Genomic DNA, 19,870 nt, shown 5'->3' with positions numbered 1-19,870 from the left:
CAGTTGAAGTCTTCAAGTGACTTGTCAGCATGAAGCGATGCCACAGGAGGCCTGCATACTGCAAATGCATATTATGTGAAAAGACAATGGAGAATCTCAAGAGTTACATCTGCATTAGACACCAGATGTATTGACCTAAAGACTAAACCTGTTTGTCTTGACTGTCATTCTTCATCGTAAAACAGCCCACCTAAGGTGTATGCAAAATAAAGAATGAAAAGGGATAAAAACATCCTTTGGCAGCTTCAAAGTACCACAGAGCTGAGGAGCGTCAGCAGGGCTCGGCAACCACAGCACGAGTCAGGCGTTTGGCTTAGAATCATTTGTACACCTGCAGGCGAGAGTTCTAAAAAATAAAATAAAAAGTGCTCTCTCCTGCAGAGAAGCTTTGTTCAAGTAATGGAACAATTGAGGAGAAAGTGAGGCGAGTAAACTGAACAGCAGCCTGTAAAGAAACGCGGCAGTGCACCATTGACTGCCAATACTTAATTGGTCTCGGCACACGATTTCTCAAGCTCAACAGCGACAGCGTGAAAACACTTTTACTATGAAGAAAAGTGTGGTGCTGGATGAAGAGAACAAAACAACAAAAAAAAAAAAAACACTCAGTGCTCGCTACCGTCAATACGACCTAATTGGAACGAATGAAGGCAGAAGGCGGCAAAGGGCATGTTGTGTCTGTGAGTGTGATGGCCAGACGGCCACAAACAAAACTATGGAATGTGTGTGTGTGTGTGTGTGTGTGTGTGTGTGTGTGCGTGCACGCACGCTAAGGAATAGTTTTTCTAGCAGAAAGATTGGTTTCCGCCTTGTTGATAGCAGGATCACGCAAAAACTACCACCAAACTTTGGGAAAGAGTCAAAAAAGATATTTAATAACCGTTTACTTGTATTATTTTCAGCATTTTCAGTATTTCAGCAGTCCAGGCACAGTGAGGAACTAACTTGTCTGCATGGTGGTGTTGCATTTTCTTCTTGTGGGTGGCGAGAGTTGAGTGGCAACCAGCTTTGAGGCGCATTTCCGCACCTACCATGTTTGAGTGTGGCCCAGACTTACGAACGTTATACGGCAACCGGATCGGCCTGATCTCGTGGCGGAAGCTGATATTATCCGATCTTCAAAATACAGCGGATTGGCAGCCGATCCCGATCCGGACGATCGGATCAGCCCTACTGTATATATTAGTATTACACTACACCTCTGCTATTCAAATAATGGATGCACCCATAAAATGTCCTAAAAATGCCTATTTGTGATACTCTAAATCTAAACTCTAAAATATACCCCTCATAGTTATTAAACACATTCTAAATTCAGTTTTACAACAGTTACAGACATACAACATACAGTATTTCAAAATCGTGCAGTTTCACAACATCATGTCTTGTCAAAGCATCTTCCTGCTGGAAAACCTTCAGTGAATTGACTTGTGAGACAGCGCCCTCTGCTGGATTCAAAGGCCCTGCAGACAGTGCCATCAGACATGTTCTATTTACAGTAAATTACCATTGAAAAAAAACTATTATTTCCAATTCATAGAGAAAAACAAAAGTGATTATGTGGGGGAGCAACTGCTGAACTGCGAATAAACGGGGATCTGCTGCACACTAGTTGAATTACGTCAAAAATGCGGTGTTTCTCTGGAAAAAAGGTGTCTGGATGGGCTGGATGGATGGTATCATTGATAACGCTTTCTAATTTGAGTCTCCTTGGGGTGAATGGAACAGTCCCTCATTGCCCCCAGTATCTAAATTACACCATCCATCTTACATGAGCCACCTTGAAACAGGAAGTAGCTGGATCGCGAACATAACAAACACATTGTTTATGCTTGGGAGAAGGTCTGTGCTCAACATTGAGTTCTGTACTCGCCTTAGAAATCCCCAAGCCAGTCTGGAGTGTCCTCACAAATCAAGCGCACTGCCTGCAAACGTCACCTTCCTCTTTCTGTTTTGTCCTTTTTTTTTTTGTCTGAGGGGCTCCTTGCAGTGCATGCTTGCATTCCCAGCCTCTTTGTTTTGCACACTGTGTTGCATAAAGACCAGGCTAATGCACACAGTTTGGGCTCTGATGAAATGAATCCAGCTAATGTTCAGCGTTGTGCGTCTGATTAAAGTGATTGCTATGCAGCTCCGCTCCTTGCCGCTAACTCGCACACAAGGCCGCTCTGTGTGCTCTCTCCATCTCGCTTTATTTTCTCCGTCTTTGCCCATTTGCCTCACTCCTTCTCTTGATCTTATTGTGACACCGTTTTGCCCGCCCTCACACCAGACGGCTTTATTTACATCCCTGCTTGCTTTTTTCCCCCCCATTTCTATTTACCGCCTTGTTTGTTTCTGTTTCAACTTTGCTTCGACCTTTTCATCTCTGCGCTTTATGACTGCGATTAGCGCAGACAAACCCGATGAGAGGACGCTTACAGCGAGCCTGAAGGAAAGTGTGTGTGTGATTTGGTGTTTGCTGAACATTTAAGCTGATTTAATAAAGTATCAAACAAACTACAAATCACATATGCACAGAAAGCTGCCTGCATTTTAAACCTTAAATATGAATTACTGTTCAGTCGTGTATAGATATACTAACATGCTAACAAGCCGCAAACATCATTACTGTCCTCTGATACAATGCTTGCCCTTGCTTACTATCGATATATCGACACTAAGTATTGACTTACCATTACTTAACGGAACCTTTTATGGGAATGACTTCACCCACTGTCATAATAATTCATTATTAGCAATGAAAAAAAAACACATAAGCTAATTTTCTTGATCAGTGCTTGGGGGAAACAATTACTTGTTGGTAAATTACCATTTTGATGGCAAAAAATATGAAAGAAGTAATATTATTAAAATAATTCTCTGAATAATTGAAAATCAGCTCAATTGTTCAAACAAAAGAAGCTTAGCCCGAGGCTCAGAGCTACACAACTGCACACTCAAACAAGTCGAGTGCAACTGAATACAATAAAACTCCCCTTACTGACTGATGTCGAGGCGTGTGACAGCAGTTTAGTTTAGGTTTAGTTACTAGGACGCTAACTTCACCAGCCTGGGGAACCTCACTCCAATCACTCAGAGCTGTGGTGTCACACCACCATACATGCTTAACTCACAGTGGTAATACACAACTGTGTTACAACAAGCAAAGCACGACTATTTTTTGTGCGTTTTGTCTTTCTTTCATCCACACTGACTGGCTGACAGAACGCACGCTGGAACCAGCGCTGGAACCACGTGATGTGCGACCAAGGATGATTGCCGCGTATTGTGCCGGAGTGTTTCGTTTTGGATTTGCTCCATTAGCCCTGTTGGTTGTTTGTCATATTTCAACAAGAAGTATTAGTACAGACATACTTAAATACCGTAATAGTAGCAAACTTTCTTTTTAACAAATGGCCGACATTAGTCAGATTTATTTGGAGGATTGCCAATCACTCAAAATAAAATAAAAAAGCTGCTAAAAGTCCATTCTAATATCCGATTTGAAAGGCCGCAGCGTTACCACTGAAGATGCATCTGTTGTAATCCCATTGAGTCGCATTCCAAGCCATTTCCACACCAGATCAAATGAGATTTGATGCGGTTTGTGTTATTCGCACAAAGTCAGAACACAATGTGGATATGACAGACCAATGTATTGCACATGAGAATGTGGTCAGTCCCGCTGTTTTGTTGATGTATCCGACTTATAGTCACACTTTCACAGCTGCATCCTGATGGTAGAGTCATAAAGTTTATTATCTGAAGAAGGCTTCATGACATTAAGCATTATGGAGGCTATTGGTGGGGTCAAAGCACAGCAAGATGGCCGAATACTTGCACAGCCTACTGAACACGTATGAGGACGACGCCCACCATCCCGTTGAGACACCCCCCCACCCCCCCTCCAAATATCCCCCTGCTCAGTTACCGTGCCGACAGCTCAAATTCAATTACTACGGACTTTGTGATAATCCCAGCCTGCTGATTGGTCACTGCTGCCCTCCATTACGTGAACACAGCAGGGAGGAGAAAGAGGACGTGAAGAAGACAGCCTATACGTAAAAAAGGAGAAGGTGAACAAAGGGAGGGGATAGAGGAGGAGTAAATTAAAACATATAGGCCGCTAGTTTGATCCCCTGAAAACCCCTGGTATCCTCCAGGCTCAAGCTAAAACAAACAAGCTGGCCCTTAAAAGGCCACTCCATAATCCCCATGTAATCACCGGGGCGGCCTCCAGCACACACCAGCAAGACACGGCCGCCAAAACACATAGTATGCATGTGTGTTTTTGTTTAAAAGCCATTAGACAAATTCCACATCATAGAGCCAGAGGTTAGAGCAGAAAATTGTTGCTGAACGCGAGCGAGCGGCGCAAAGAAGATCGTCTCCATCTGCACTGTTTATGAAAAAGAACCAAAAAGGACAAATTTGGAGGCCTTCTTCAAACAGGAACAACTTCGGAGGATTTACAACGAGCACAACATGGAAAGGAAACTCAAGACGTTCTGAAAAACAACTTACTACGACTACTTGTTGCTCTCAGACTGATTAACTATTTAAAAGCAAAATACGAGAAACAGCTCTCAGAGTGATGCAGTACAAGCACAATAATAAACATACGCTCCTGATCAAAATTTTAAGACCAACTGGAAAATTGCAAGAATTTACATGTTGCATTGTTTGCAGTATTCTCCTACAAGTACAGTCAAATGACCCCATCATAACCGGAATAATAACCTGGTTGCACACGGCCATGTAAACCCCAATAACCCTTTTGAAAAATTGGAATATGCTCATATTCTGGTTTTTAAAAACCCAAATATTACCCCTGCTTTACTCCTTTTCAACCCGAATATTGGTCCCGGTCCCGGTCCGCGGGAGATTTGTGGGAACACAAGCCGGTCCGTGGGTCAAAAAAGGTTGGGAACCAATGCAGTAGAACATGCGCAGAACACAAATTAATGTTTTCGATAGGAATAACCCGATAGGCGTATACCTGACCCAATTTTCCAATTTCAAAACCCCACACGTTTGAAGCCAGGAGGAAACAAGCCACCTCGTTAGTGTGGCGAAAGACAGGAACATGATGTCTTTTACAGACGGTAGAAAGTGCGAACCCACCTTCATCCAAAGTGTCCAGGGGGCTCTGGTGGAAACGGGCAGCATGGATATGGATGGCACATCTCCGGCTGCATTTCCTATTTCTTCTCGTTCTCGCCTTTACAGTGTCAAGTACTGCTGGTGGGTCAGTACCAGCACCAAAGCGCAAACAAAGGCGACTGCTACCGGCCCTGGGCTGCTCATTATCCTCCGTGCTGCTGCTGCTGTTGTTTTGGATACAGGAAGAAGAAGCGGAAATGACATGCATTGTCACGCATGTAGACAGGTTATTCCGAATGTTTCAGAAACCGGAATATTGACTGCATGTAAAAGTGAGTGATGACAGTTGATGGGACATCTCTTGAGCGTCTTCTATGTTCTATTCATTGACTTTAGCTCATGTGCCCTCTCATGTGACTGCGTTGAGCGACTCCTCTTTGCAAACATTTACAAGGTTACATTTCTTGCAGCGGCTGCACATATTTCACATTCCCGCTGTAACTAAATCACAAACACATTGGCCCCTGGTAAGACTCATCACAGGTTTTTTGAGACATAAATGCTCTCGACAAAATGTTTTTGTTGACTTGGTGATGCTTGTGTTAACGGTCACTTGACTGCCGACCTTACAGTTTGAAGTGCTGAAAACTCGATGAGAGGCTCATGACAAGCGAGACAGTTCACATTGGCTTGCTTTCTTTTTGTCAAGTCATCATAACTCTAAGGTCATGCCTAACTTTCCCTTAGATGACTTATCTTTGCTAAATAGATCTTAGTGGTGAAGTTTCAAAATGTGTATGCCCAAAAAAGGAAATGGTTGTGGCTTCATTACAGTTGCTAACAGCGTCGCCATTTCTCAATAGTTTTAAACCGAAAGAACCAAATATGGAGCTCTTTTACAGTACGTGAGTTATAATTTCAGTTTACTTTACTCTCACCAAAATAAAAATCTGACATTTTCAGCTTGTGGACAGAAATGCAATGTTGTGTTGGTGCGTGACAATACAGGCGGTCCTCGGTCTACGTGCGAGTTCCGTTCCTACGACTGGAGTGCAAGTAAAGCTTCATGTGAGCTGGAACTTCTACCTAAATGTACACAGAACACATGAAGTACATATTAAATACAGTAATAAAAAGATTCCATACAAGAATTACATAATAATAACAGTAATAAAATAGAGAGCACTACTTTAATCTCTGTGGTTGTCTTGCACACTGGAAGGGGCGTTGCAAAGGAGGCATAGCCAGGCTTATTGGGAGGAGGAAGTCTGAAGAATGAGACCACTACGCTGCTTGGTTATCACTGTCCGTTTCACATCCCATCTTTATTGTTGAAGATGGTCGTGGTGTTTGAGCGGCTTGGACCAGGCATGCAGCTAGGTTGAGCGACGTTTCTCCACTTTGTGACCATTTTACAACGTCTAATTTCACTTCACTTTCACTTTTCTTTAGCGCACTGCTTTCAGAAGAGTCTGCCTCATGCTTGGGAGACATAATGAAGGGAAAAAAAGTTAACTAAAAAGAACAAATGTAACGTCCTTCCTTATGTGCATTCTTCCGCCACGCACACGTAAATATTTCTTTTTTTAATTTAAATTTTTATTTATTTATTAATTTATTTTTATTTACTTATTTTTTTTTTTTTTACTATTTACTATTTTTTTCTATTTTTCTTTTTGTAGAGGAGTAATAAGATACGGGTATGTACGGGTTCGTACATTATAGCGATCTAATTTATCTTATTTATTATGTATTGTGTAAAACTAAGACATGAATAACATCAAATTAAAAGCACAAAATGAATGCCGACCCACCATCCACCAGTTCAAGTTCCAGCCAAGTTTTTCCAGAGAGATGATTACATGGCTGTTTGACGTGTGTGGGAAAAGGCAGTGCGCTAGCATGAATTAACTTGAGACAAATGTGCACATTAGCACTCAATAAGCCATCAAAACTTACCTTTATGCATTCCCACATAGTATCAGCTTTTGAGACCAAATATGTGGTGAAAGAAAAATGGTAAAAATACAGTAGTAGTCTATCTGTGCAGCATGAGATAAAGTTAGCACACGCACAATGGACATGCGTCAAGGTAGACGGATGTAACAGAGAGAATCCGGCCACTTTTCAAAATAAAACACAAAAAATGAAATAATGGATATTATGTTTTCTTTCTGTGCGGCCCGGTACCAAATGACCCACAGCCCGGGGACCTCTGCCCTATGCCACTAGGGGACATATTTGTGTGAATTTCAAGGATTGCTATAGCATGCTATGATCTATTAACAAGTCCTCAAGTCTTATTCTACTTACTAGGGTTTTAGCTTGGTGTCATTTCTGGACAAACAGAATAAATATGGCGCTACATTAGTCACGTAGCACAGAAATAAATTCAAGTGAAGCATCCGCCAGCATCTGACACGCTTGAAAAAGAAAACACATAATGCAAAAATGGCCACCGTGTTGTTTAAGCACCCGCCTAATGAGATTTGACAACATGGCCTTTATTTTAATCTAATTATGTCATTTGGTATCCAAAGTAATAACAGGCCGGCTGGATGTCAGAATGAGAATGAAGATGTGGATTGCGTCTCATCATTCTCATATTATAATGTTACACAACAACACAAAGCTAAGCAGAAATAACAAAACACGAAGGAGCTTTGATTTTTGCTTGATGGCAAGTCTTATAAATTACATTCTGACATTTTGGTAAACAAGTGAGCAAGGCTTTTAAAAAAGTTCCTGTATGCTTAATGATGTTGGATCTCCATCGAGGAAGGGAGAAATAAGATGGCAGGTAGTTATTCAGACACTTTTGCAATGTTCTTAAAGTTCAGGCCAAGATTTATGATTTAGTTCAGCACTTTTTTTGTTCGATGATTTGCATGTTTTTTTAGCCAACAGATGGATTACTTGCAAACACCTGAGAAGTATCTTGCCACTAAGTGCAGCCATCGAGCAGCAGCTATTATTTGCCTTCTTTTTAATTTGCCATTAACAAACAATTGTAGAAATGAATAAACTCAGTTGATGTGTTTTCACTAGTTTTGTTTTCAGAAAGATATGATTAGCCAGCAAATAACATATACATTGCACAAACACTACAATTAAAAAGGTACGTGAGCATTGAAACCACTTAATTCTTTAATGCTAACACAGTGAAATAGCAGGGTTGCCAGACCAGAAGCTAGGCAGATAGCTTTAGCTAGCTAGTTAGATAGCGGCTGTCAATGTGAGTCAAGAGTGACGGCCAGGCAAAGTGTGTAAACAAAGATGCCAGAAAAGGCGAACACCAATGAGATTGATAAGCGAGCAATCAGACACTTTGGCATCGATTGGCCTAGCCTGAGCCAAGCAGTCGTCAATAGACTCCACATTTTACAGCCTTTTACAGAATACAAAAGTTTTGTGCGTCCCTTGTCAGTTCAATAGGGGACGTGTACTTTTATTTGTAAATACGGGACGATTCCGTTTTTGAAGGGATGGTTGGCAACTCTATGACATACGGACATACAGTGCGGCAAAACGCCACTGAAAAGCATGTAGTTTAATTGGTAGCCAAAACTGCATCAACATTTTCTTTGCATTTCAGGCAAAAATAGAAAACTCACAAAATTCTGAGATACAGTAGATCCCTGCTATTATGTGTGTGTGTGTGTGTGTGTGTGTGTGTGTGTGTGTGTGTGTGTGTGTGTGTGTAATGCTGCTTCGAGGCACCATCGTACGCAATCCCGGCTTGCTCCTTCCCTTCCAAACCTTCTTGCTAGCTTGACGTTGACATTCTCCTTCAAATTTGGATCAACATTTGCAATAAAAGTGACTATTGTAATTATCAGATTCGATTCAGCTCGCGAAGAAAGAAGCTAAGAGGCCCAATGCACCGAAGCACAATCTCGGCTAAAGCCCTATATTTTTCTCACACACTTATTCAGCACATAGGTACTCACCACGAATGAGTGATAATGAAAGATGATCGATATAATAAATGGAATCAGAGTCCCGATCGAGCCTTTACCCTGTTCGTCAGTGTAGCGCTACACCCACGCCATCTCTTGTGCGCTTCCATCTCCTTCTAAAACGACTGGCGGGGATACGTGGCGCCACTGCTCCAATGGCTGCTGCGTTGTTCCAGCTGTCAGAGAAGCCGAGTCTACATAATCCACACTGCTTGAACGGTTTATGATCATACAGTATATTAACGTATCTTTGCCTCACAACAGGCTAGATTCTAAGAACGATTCCTGTAGAAGCTAGCTTCCGTAACCACACAGGACTCACATCGCTACATCGCTACATTGTACTTGTATGCTTTATATTTTTATGCGTTATCACATATTGATAGATTATTACGAACTTTAGAAGAAAAAAAAACAGCCTACTTTCGGATATAAAAAACAAAAATGAGCAGGTTCTTCCACAAATAAAATAATAATAATTTTCGATCGGACGTGAATGCTGATCGTGAATATGTGGGGATCTACTGTACATGCTTATCAGTGGATGGCTTGTTTCAATAAATGTTTAATTCAGACAAGAAATGAATGAGATCTGATAGGATTTCAGGACACACAAATACATTTTTCCTCTGATGACGACCAAAAAGAATGCTTTTAAATGATAAAAATCCTCAAAGTAGTCGAATAGAAAGGCATCAGCAACAGTGTCATGTGTCACCTCCTTCGGAGATATTTGAAACACTCACCTCATCCTCAGCCAATCAGCGCTTGGGGGGTAGAAGGGTCTTGCAGAGGCTCCACCCACTCACGGGCTGCTTTGGTGCGATTGGCCGCTTGCTTTTGGCCAATCAGACCAGACGAGCAACTGTTGAATCCCTGCTGATGGCTTTTCATGCTGCAGCAAAAAGTTGAGAGAATGTCAAACGTAAAAATAAAACATATGTAGAAATAGAAATCTCTATGTTTTTGTAGTTTTTGCATCTGATCAGAGGACTACAAGAATGAATGAAGACAAAACAAATGTGCAGAGAGAGCTACTGTGGGTACTGTGCACCCCCATCTGCTGCTCCTCCTCCTCCTCCTCTCTCTCTCTCTCTCTCTCTTCCAGTAGCCTCTCTCTCCTTTCTCTCCCCCCTCACAGCTCTGTCTCTCCCTCACAGCGCGTCCGAGGCTCTCGGCGGGAGGACAGACTCATTGACGGCAGCATCTCCAGACCTGAGCCGGGAGGAGAGAGAAGGATGCTCCTGTGACATCTCTATTCTCCTTCACCTCTTTGGACGCATCCAGCATCTCGGAAGCCTCCATTAAAAGACCTCCCCATCCCTCAAAAACAAAAAAGAAAACCACCATTCAATGGGACTCTCCAGTGGATAAAAAGTAGATTTTTTCAGAGGGGAGGGGGTGACTGTGGACTGCGGATGTTGTGACGCCTGGTATGTTTTGTTCTTTTTTTTCGTATGTATTTTTTGCTTGGAGGATTTTTGTGGCCGGACCGGACTCACGGAGGTAAGAAGCACTATCCAAACATGTTCCATTCACTACTTGGTCCCTGCAGAGGCTCAGCAGGATCATGTGGAATGTTCCGCGGGATGAGCGCGCTGCCACTTTGGATCCTTGTGGGCGCATTCATGATTATTGTGAGGATGTTTGGATGCATTAGGGGACAAATTGAGATTGATTGTCATGTGGAAGCGTGGATGAGGGATCCCTGTGAGAGTGTGTGTGTTAGTATCTCCCCTTACTGCAACACAACTTTTTCTTCCCCCCCCCGTATTGGACTTGTGGATCTAAACCGAAGCATCTTTGGATGGAGAGGTGAGCTCAGTGAGAGTGCAATTGTTGCACTAAATGAAGAAGAAAGATGGAGGATGTGGTCTTCTCCTCCAGACTGGAGATGATTTTTGCAGCTGTAAGCTCACACAGGGGCGTAGAAAGAGATATTTGGGGCTGGTCTTCTCATCTCATCTCCTCTGTCCTGAGGGGACCACCTAGCAAACAATACTTCATTTTAAACTCCTGTGGTTACAGCGAAAAGCAGGGCTGTGTGTAATTACTGGGTGAGATTCTAGTGAGACAAAAGCTTCTATTTTGGTGAGCAGTGTTTTGGCTTTGCTGCTCCAGTGCAGACATCACTTCATTGTGTATTCCCGCTCCCTGTTTGCTAATCAGCGACAACAGAAGTGATTTTTTTCTCCCTTCATGGTTCTCAAAGTTGCAATTGGCTTCTCCCCTTGCGTCCAAAGCGGCCGTATTTCATCACTTATGAGCCCATTCCTCTTCTTGGGGCCACTTTAAAGGGTTTAAGCTTGCTAATTAATTCTCATCGTGTCCATGTTTATTTGAGTCAGGCTGTTTAAGTTGGAGAGAGATGAGAGGAGGTCACGCCGCCAGACGAAAGGTCGGTCAAGTGAGAAGAAGAAGAAGAGCATAGCTACTTAGACGCTGCCGTTAAATGATGGATTTTTTTCCATAAGAAATGAAGGGGACAAAATCCACTTGGTCATTTTCCTGATTCAGATGTAGTGTCGGACGGCGTCTGTGTGTCAGGCAACGCTGAAAAAACAGGACTCAAGTTTAACATCGAGCCTTGTTGTGTTGAAAGTGTTTCTTTGACGTCACACCAAAACGCTGGCGCTGACGTCGTCTATGTATCTGCTAGTGAACGCACATTCATCAGGTTCTGTGTGAAAGGCACAGAATTTTTTGTATGCAAAAAAAAAAAAAAAAATTGTTGCATTTCATTGAAACGTTTTTAAAAAATTGCAAAAACACTTGTAGGAGTTCTGTGTGCTGCTTAAAAAGTGTTTAAAAACCCGACACTGGCGAAAAATTGCCCAAAACTTTGTTGTTTTCCGAGTTCCTTCTACTAGCGGCGATAAGCTTAGGAATCGATCACTCATCACTCGGATGAGTGACGACTCGTTCAAGGTGCCTACTGATTTTATTTCTTCACATAAAGGTATTTATTCAGTGCCACTTTTGCACCACAAGCTCCCACTCCACAATGCAGTAATTAGACACCCACCCCCCCAAACTCCACCTCCTACCACGTTCAACATAAATCCCATCACTCTCCTTTGTGGTCTTCTTGACTGACAGTTTGTACTTTTAACTCTCAAATCTGCACGCAGCTGAGACTCGTTCAAAGATTTCCCGACACGTTTATTGTGGTTCTTCCAAGCCCCGCCCACTGGAGTGACTTGAAAGTGCTGGAGCTCGCTGAGGTTTGGGACGAGGAGGAGGAGGGATGAAGGGATCCATTTATTACACTGTAATCGCTGTATTTATATTTCATCAAGCACCAGCTGCTGCTCCTCACAAGGGGAAGTGAAGGCTTGCACGCACACGTGGGACAGCGAGAGGTTAAAATGAGGAAGATGAAGAGGAGAATGACTGGGAAGGGGTGTCATTCCTCGTGTGACAACAGAGGGAGCTGTTGGGCTTTGCTGCTGCAGCCCTCTGCACTTTTTACAGTCTCTCTTTTTATTTTCTTTCCCATCTTACCTCCCTCCCCCCACTACCTAACACCACCTCCTCCCCTCATCCTCCCCAGAGGGCTGGATTCAGAGATGGAGAGGTAGTTGGTCTCCCCAGGGACTCCAGATTCAATCTAACACACAAGTCCAGTCTGTCTGGAGAAGACTGGCTTCTGTTACCTCCCAGACTGAGGAGGGAGGAGGGAAGGGGGTGTTACACTTCTACTATTTTGTCCCTGCGATGCATTTTTTTTTAACTTATCTTTCTCTGACCCGTCTCTCGTTCTCATCCGCCCCCACAATGACATCAATCTTTCATTACATGTCCTCCCTGCCAGATATGTGAAGATGTGTAATAATAATTTCCCCGTGTTGATGCGATGGGATTATAAGAGTAATCTGTGGTGTGGAGCAGATTGAAGTGTCAGGAGCGTGTAATTAGTGCTGCTGACCTGCAATCCTTTTAGTGGGCCTCCGGAGGAACACAACACTGACTGCTTTGTCTGCTCCTGATGAGACATCCATCCAGGTGTTGGCTAGTCACGGTGGACCTGGAAATATATACTGTCATTTCATCCAGGGGTTCCCTGACAGTTGCATTTAAATGAAAAACAACAGTGCATATGTAAAGAAGTTCGGCCAGGGTTTCCGCTACATGTAAATGGATCCTGGCGCAGCACCGCGGTAAAATAACGTGAAAACAATGTTAAGTAATATGGTGTAAGAATGGACATTAGCTATATCAAGGGTGCCCATTACACCCTCAGTAGTGTGGGTCACATGTCACCCACATCATAATCCTGATTCACTTGTGCCTCGGCGGCTAAAAAAAAAAAAAAAAGTGAAGAACATATGTCTGCAGCCACACACGGATAATGCATCTTTCATCTTTATTATTACGATCAGCTGTAAAATGCCTATAACAAAATATATGGGCTAGTTATGCAGAAAAAAAAGTCAAATTGTTTCATGGCTGCACTTCACGCCATGAACTCTACTATAGAAATGGGTGTTTTCTACAAGTTCTTTGTCACACTACTATTTCACGATGAATTTGGAAAATGTGCCCATCGCGAAAAGCTTTTTAATATGTCGGCTTGACTTCGGCTGCATTGTCTTCTGCATTGTCCTTTTCATCTCCCGTATACAGTATCTGTAATATTTCAGAGCGAATGCTAACTGAATGTAACTATCAACTATTTTGATGGCCTTTAAACTTTGAATCTGTGGATGTGAAATACGAATCATTAGTATTTAGTATAGTAGTTGCAAAGTAGATTTTATATATGCTGTAGATGTTTTATAGTAAGAGGTAGATCATTTTGATTGTGTGCACCCCTGATATACATGTACAAAATGTGCATAAATACTCCTATTTATAAATATACAAAATATATTATTCTCTATGTTCATAGTAGGAGGTACACCTTTGAGACATGGACTTATTAAAAGTAGCCCACAGGCTGAAAAAGTGTGAGCACCCCTGTGCTACATATATAGCCTATTATTTACATATTAACCACAATTAGTTTGAAATAAAATATCAAATATCAATATCAAGTATCATGAAAACGCAACAGCACGCCACAGCGGCGGCAGTCTGCCTCCCATGCAGCCGACCACACCACCACAGCTTCAAAAAATCCTCGGGGTAACCCTGTAGGGTAAATAAACACTAAATAAATGCAAACCATGCCCATCTACAGTCTAACATTATTATATCATCTTAAATGACAATGAACACTCATGTCACATTAATGCAAGGGCACACAAGCGGTGTCCTGGCTGATCCACCGATATTTATACACCAAAGAATATGCCACTGGCTTTTTTACAAGCAAAGTTAGCACCAAAGTGATATTGACGAAGATATTATCAGGTCAAGTGATAACATTCTAAAGGTGACGTTATATATAGTGTTACATTGCGTGGCTTTAAGTGCAGTGCAATGAGGCTGAACCGGTCCACCATGATCACAGACAACGGCAGCGATGCTATTGTGCTTTTTACAAGCCAAGTTCGCATCACAGCGATTTAACAAGGTAATTTTAAAAGGTCAGATTGTTACATCGTATTGCTTTAAGTGCAGCAGTACGGTATGGTATGGTTGACCTTTGTCCTATGTGGGCTGCTCCATCACCATGACAGACCACTTTGAAGTAGTGGTCTGCATTAACCATGGTAACAGCATATATGCTATTATCCTTATTACAAGTTAGTGTCACAATTACAGTATTTTGACGTGGTTATTTTAAGGTTCATTTATTACATAGTGTTACTTTAAGTGCGGTAATACAATGAGGTTGAACTTTGTCCTGGCTCAGCTAATCCAGACCATTCTAAAGTAGGTGGTCTGGGGTCACCATGGTAACAGCTCCTTTTTACAAGACAATTATTTTGATGTGGGTAGTTAGAGGTCTAATTAAAGACAGTCCCTGGGTTACACAAACAACATCCATTCCTACGAGATCCTTAAACATGCTCAAGAAGTGTGTAGCGTTTTGTGTATTTTTGTGATTTCCGAGTGTCCGTCTGTGAGGCGGTGATCGTGACGGACTGGCTCTTGACTGTGTGTGGCCGAGGAGGACGGCTGCGTGCAGAGATGATAGTTGAGTTTGCTCATGTGTTGGCGTGGTTCGCCCTACTGTAGCCTCTTTTGTTTTTGCAACAAAGAGATTGTTGATCGACCACCTCGTCGTCGTCCCTACCACGACCAGGTAGCCGTTACAATTCAATCTTTATCCTTAATGATGGTCCCGGATGGTCCTGTGTTGAGACCAAAAGTGCAGCCAATATCGGTGGGCATTTCTCTACGCTTGGGAGACATAATGAAGTGCATACATTAACTAATAAGCAATGTTATCCTTCCTCAGTGTAGCTGTGCGTGAGCTGGACATACAGTCGTCCCTCACTTATCGTGGTTAATTGGTTCCAGACCCAACCCCTATAGTCACCTTTACACCTCCTTATTATTCTTTGTTGACACCACACTGGGCAACTGCAATGTGCAGGCTACCGGATCACTGCAGGGATACAAGAGATGGCCGGAATATAGCAAGCTATCGAGCTCACTAGTTAGCCTTCAATTTATTCATTCAAAACTTAAGAAAGCATTTCCAACAGAGTGGGAAAGTAGGATAAAGTAACAAGACAAAAACATACAACTGCCACACGGAATGGGAAAACTTTTTTTCCCCACTCTATCATGTCGGCCACGCCAAGGCTGACTGCTTGCCGACTGGAGGTAATGTCATCGAACGTCATCTCTCATCAATGTAACATCCTGACGCTTAATGACCACAATACTTCATATAACTTGTCTTTCAATATTTTTGACTAATAAGCCATAGTCAACCACGAAACAGCGATCATTTATTAATTAATTAATTTTTGCTTTACCACGCGGGAGCGATGTTCGAACCACGATGTAGTGAGGGACGACTAGTGGATTCTTCTGCCCTGCACAATGCTTCTCGAGCAAGTTTCGTTCTTACCCCGCTGGTAGCGTGTTACACAGCGCTAAAAACCTGTGACGAACTCAAGATAGGAGAACTAGGAATTACCTGAGGTGCGCCCCCTGTCTAAAACCACCGGTACTGCAGCACCAGAAGCAGATGATCTGTCTGAGGCCATACCAGCTGAGACTGATTACAGCCGTCATGAACTGGAATTACACATCAAACGTGGCCAGCCCTCCCTTCCAGTCCACTCGGGCTCGTCCCGCTCGGCACACGGAAGCAGCGACAAGTTTGTTAGACAAGTTGCCGTCCAACAGAACATCTGCCATGCATCACGGCACCCGGGAGGGGCGGGGACGTCAGCATCTGAACTCTTCTCTCCCGGTGACCTGATTCCTGCGTTCACTCTGAATGTGCGGTTCTGATCCAAACTCTGTGACCCGCCACTAGAACAAAGTAGATGAATAAAAGCCGACATGCTTTTTTTCCCCTCTCTCTCTCTTCATTTCTGGCAGAAATGCAAACGTCAAGCGCGTGATTCATGAGTGTGTGCCTCACTGTCATTACTAGAGGTCACGCTGAAGTCATTTCAAGCGAGGATGCCGCCACTTCAAGAGGAATTAAACGCTTAAATGTTGACTTTTTACAACTGTGTGTGTTTGTTTGCCAGTGTGAACCGGTGATCGATGCTAATTCAGGATTAAGGAGCGATGTCATTGATTAGGCTATTGATGATCAGAAGGCAGTGTGAACAGCCTTACTGAGCGGATTAGAATGACAATTGATTAGCCCAGATAGGGAGCCATATTGATTACGGCACTTCTGAGTGTGTTGGTGTGTGTGCTCATGTCTTTACTGTGAGGACATTTGTCGTCTTATGGTCATTTTTGGCGGGTCCCCACAAGGAAAAGGCACCCTAGGTCACTGTATGGGTGCATGTAATCCGGTGTAATCTGTTTTGTGACACACTGGTAGGGATGTCCCGATCCGATCTTCATGATCGCAATCGGCTGCCAATCTGCTGTATTTTTGAAGATCAGATAATATCGGCTTCCGCCACGAGATGGGGCCGATCTGGTTGCCGTATCACGTTTGTAACTCTGATGCCCACTCCACCATGGTAGGTGCAGTCATGCGCCTCAAACCTGGTTGCCACTTGACTCCCACCCCACAAGAAGAGGAAAACGCAACACCACCATGCAACACAGTGGCGCAGCTACGTGGTGGCCGTAGCCACCCTTGGTCACTCTCCGGCCACTCCATTAGCCATCCAGACATTTCAGGTATCAACTTATTGCCACCCCTATGTGAGTAATGGTTTCACCTTGGCCATTGCGTGCACAGGAAGTGCTCCTCTAACCGCCGGTGGTATATATTAGGGACCGTCAATAAATTACTATTGCGCTGAAGAGAGTTTGTTAAAAAAAAAAAAGTCATATTGTAAATCACACCACAAATTGATCTATAACCATGTCAAATTAGTCCTACCATGAAAGTATTTTGCCCGCCCCATTTTTTCCAACGTTATCTTTTATTGGATGGACTTTTATTAGCTCTTTGATTAGATTAGGGACCTGACTCACAGAGGTTTGTTCCAAAAGCCAAACAATATTGTTGGTCATGCTGTACAACAAAAAAGTAAATTCAGCAATAATTTGGTTAGATTATTTTCAATGCTTTGATGAGCTATTTTCATATTCATATTCAATTCCACAAATTCATGTTTGTAACATGTTTGTAACAAAAGGGTCGGTACCGGATCGGATCAGATCAGATCGGCAAGACCGGGGGTAGGGAACCTATGGCTCGGGAGCCAGACGTAGCTCTTTTGATGACTGCATCTGCTCTCAGACATGTCTGAACACAATAAAATGTATTTAATACAATTTTTTTTCACTGACATTTTAAAGTAAAACATCACACAAATCAGTGTTCAAAAGAACGTTCAAAATATAACTTTCTTGTACATGATGATGATCCATGCATCCATTTTGTGGTGCAAGGCGGGTGGCCAGAGCCAATGCCGGCCGTCCTCCGATATTTTCCGGGTCAGACACCAAAACTCGATTATTACTGGATAATGCAGTAGCCTACCCTGGTCATTGAGAGGTCAAGAAGTAAACTTCCCTCCTTTAATTAGATAGTTGGCTAGCTCATTCTGTAGAGCCAACACTTTTGACAAAGAAGTATGTAGTACGGTGCAAAAGCACGCAGCACCAGAAGTAGCATTAATGATAAGACGCATTTTATTTATTATCGGTTAGCTTCAGTATAACAACGTTATTAAAAAGAATAAATTCAGAGACTCTAAAATTGTTGGTTTTGCTTAAAAATGCATGCATTTAGTTGGATTCACTGTTAAAATATATTATATGGCTCTCACAGAAATGCATTTTAAAATATGCGGCTTTCATGGATCTCTTAGCCAAAAAGGTTCCTGACCCCTGGGCAAGACTATAAAAAAAAAAATCGAATTGGATTGGAAGCCAAAAAATGTGGATAGGGACATCCCTACACACTCGAGTTGGGTTGGTTGTTTTATTTTATTTTGTGCTTATTTGATTAAGTTTATTATGACATTTTAGCCAATATGTGCCCTGCCATTGGCTGGCGACCAGTCCAGGGTGTACCCCGCCTCTCGCTCGAAGTCAGCTGGGATAGGCTCCAGCATACCCCTGCGACCCTAATGAGGATAAGCGGCATAGAAAAAGGATGGATGGATGGATGACATTTTTGCAGAGCTGCTGGAAAAGTGTGAATGTCTCTTGGAGATCAATAAAGCATCCACCTAGATCTATCTATCTATCTAGATCTATCTATCTATATTTGGGGATGCACGTAAGCCAGAAAAATTAAGAACTAATTCATTTCAATTATTGTACAATGGAGAAAAAAAAGCTGGCAGAAATTTTATGGAGCGATCCAAATGTTTGCGATAATGGTCCATGGAGTGGTTGCAATTCACCATTACAAAGGAGAGAAGAAGAAGCAGGTAAATACTGCCATCATTTCCAGTAAGTGTGCAACAACAGTAACGGATGTCAAAATTTGCGCTTGCAAGGAACTAAGTTCATAGTGCATACAGTATATTTACTCTAGTGTCCTGAAGGAAGCATTCCATTTCAGACACAGCATTTGTCTTTAAGTGTCTTCTACCTGAGCAGACGGAATTCATCAGGGAGGGACGCCCCAGTTGGAGCGAAGGTCAAGAAGACACTTCACCTCATTTGCATTTCAGACACTCTGTGCCGCTTGGATGGGAAGGAATAAAAAAATAAAAAATAAAAAAACCTCCAGATGTGGGTCAGAAAGAATTTGGAGGCTAGCTTAAATGCCAATTAATAATTCACAGCTGAAAGGGCTCCTGGTTTGGAGTTAGCGAGACGAGGACAAGGAAAAGATAGAAAAGAATGGCTTTGCAGCATGCGGGTCAAGGAGAGATTTAATGAGTCGTTTGCTTCTCATTATTGCCGATAATAATTAACAGCATGTGTGTGTGTGTGTGTGTGTGTGTGTGTGTGCAGTCATTCACAGCTGTCTTCTCTTTAAGATGATCTTCTTATGATTTACAACCTCCACTCATTACAATGAAAGCCAGCAGCGGGATGATGTCATAAACAACTTTATGATTAACAATCAAACTTTAGGATTTATTTACGATCAATAAGCTAATGGGCTCCATGTCTTCACACACACACACACAGACACACACACACACACACACACTTTTTGGCGTGTGTGTTTAATTAGCATAACTAACGTGGTTATGTTAATTACAGCTGCCTGGTGGTGCTGATGCAACACTTTACATCACGTAAAGGTGAAGCGTGTCTGCGCTGTTAGGTCGTCCAGGTGAAGTGTGTGCGCGTGACCTTTCCGTGGGTACAGTGTG

At 42.7% G+C, this 19,870-nt stretch overlaps 1 protein-coding gene and 1 long non-coding RNA gene across 3 annotated transcripts in view; one reads left to right on the top strand and one right to left on the bottom strand.

Moving 5' to 3' along the window:
* Nucleotides 1-9,602: 9,602 nt before the first annotated feature.
* LOC129193719 (uncharacterized) overlaps nucleotides 9,603-19,870 on the bottom strand; it is a 61,295-nt gene continuing 51,027 nt past the window's right edge. The window contains exons 4-5 of the long non-coding RNA XR_008573598.1: nucleotides 12,973-13,071; nucleotides 9,603-9,939 (exon numbers count right to left, since the gene is read on the bottom strand). This is a non-coding gene — a long non-coding RNA (uncharacterized LOC129193719). The remainder of the gene's footprint in view (nucleotides 9,940-12,972; nucleotides 13,072-19,870) is intronic.
* The window catches only part of cdh11 (cadherin 11, type 2, OB-cadherin (osteoblast)), an 89,030-nt gene continuing 79,364 nt past the window's right edge, over nucleotides 10,205-19,870 (top strand). For both annotated transcript variants that reach the window (XM_054798259.1, XM_054798258.1), the window contains exon 1: nucleotides 10,205-10,550. The gene's annotated coding sequence lies outside the window, so the exon portion shown is untranslated. The remainder of the gene's footprint in view (nucleotides 10,551-19,870) is intronic.

This window comes from Dunckerocampus dactyliophorus, chromosome 14 (assembly GCF_027744805.1).
Source record: "Dunckerocampus dactyliophorus isolate RoL2022-P2 chromosome 14, RoL_Ddac_1.1, whole genome shotgun sequence".
NCBI lineage: Eukaryota > Metazoa > Chordata > Actinopteri > Syngnathiformes > Syngnathidae > Dunckerocampus > Dunckerocampus dactyliophorus.
The sequence above is the reverse complement of the archived record's forward strand: the minus strand, read 5'-3'. Positions and strand labels throughout refer to the sequence as shown.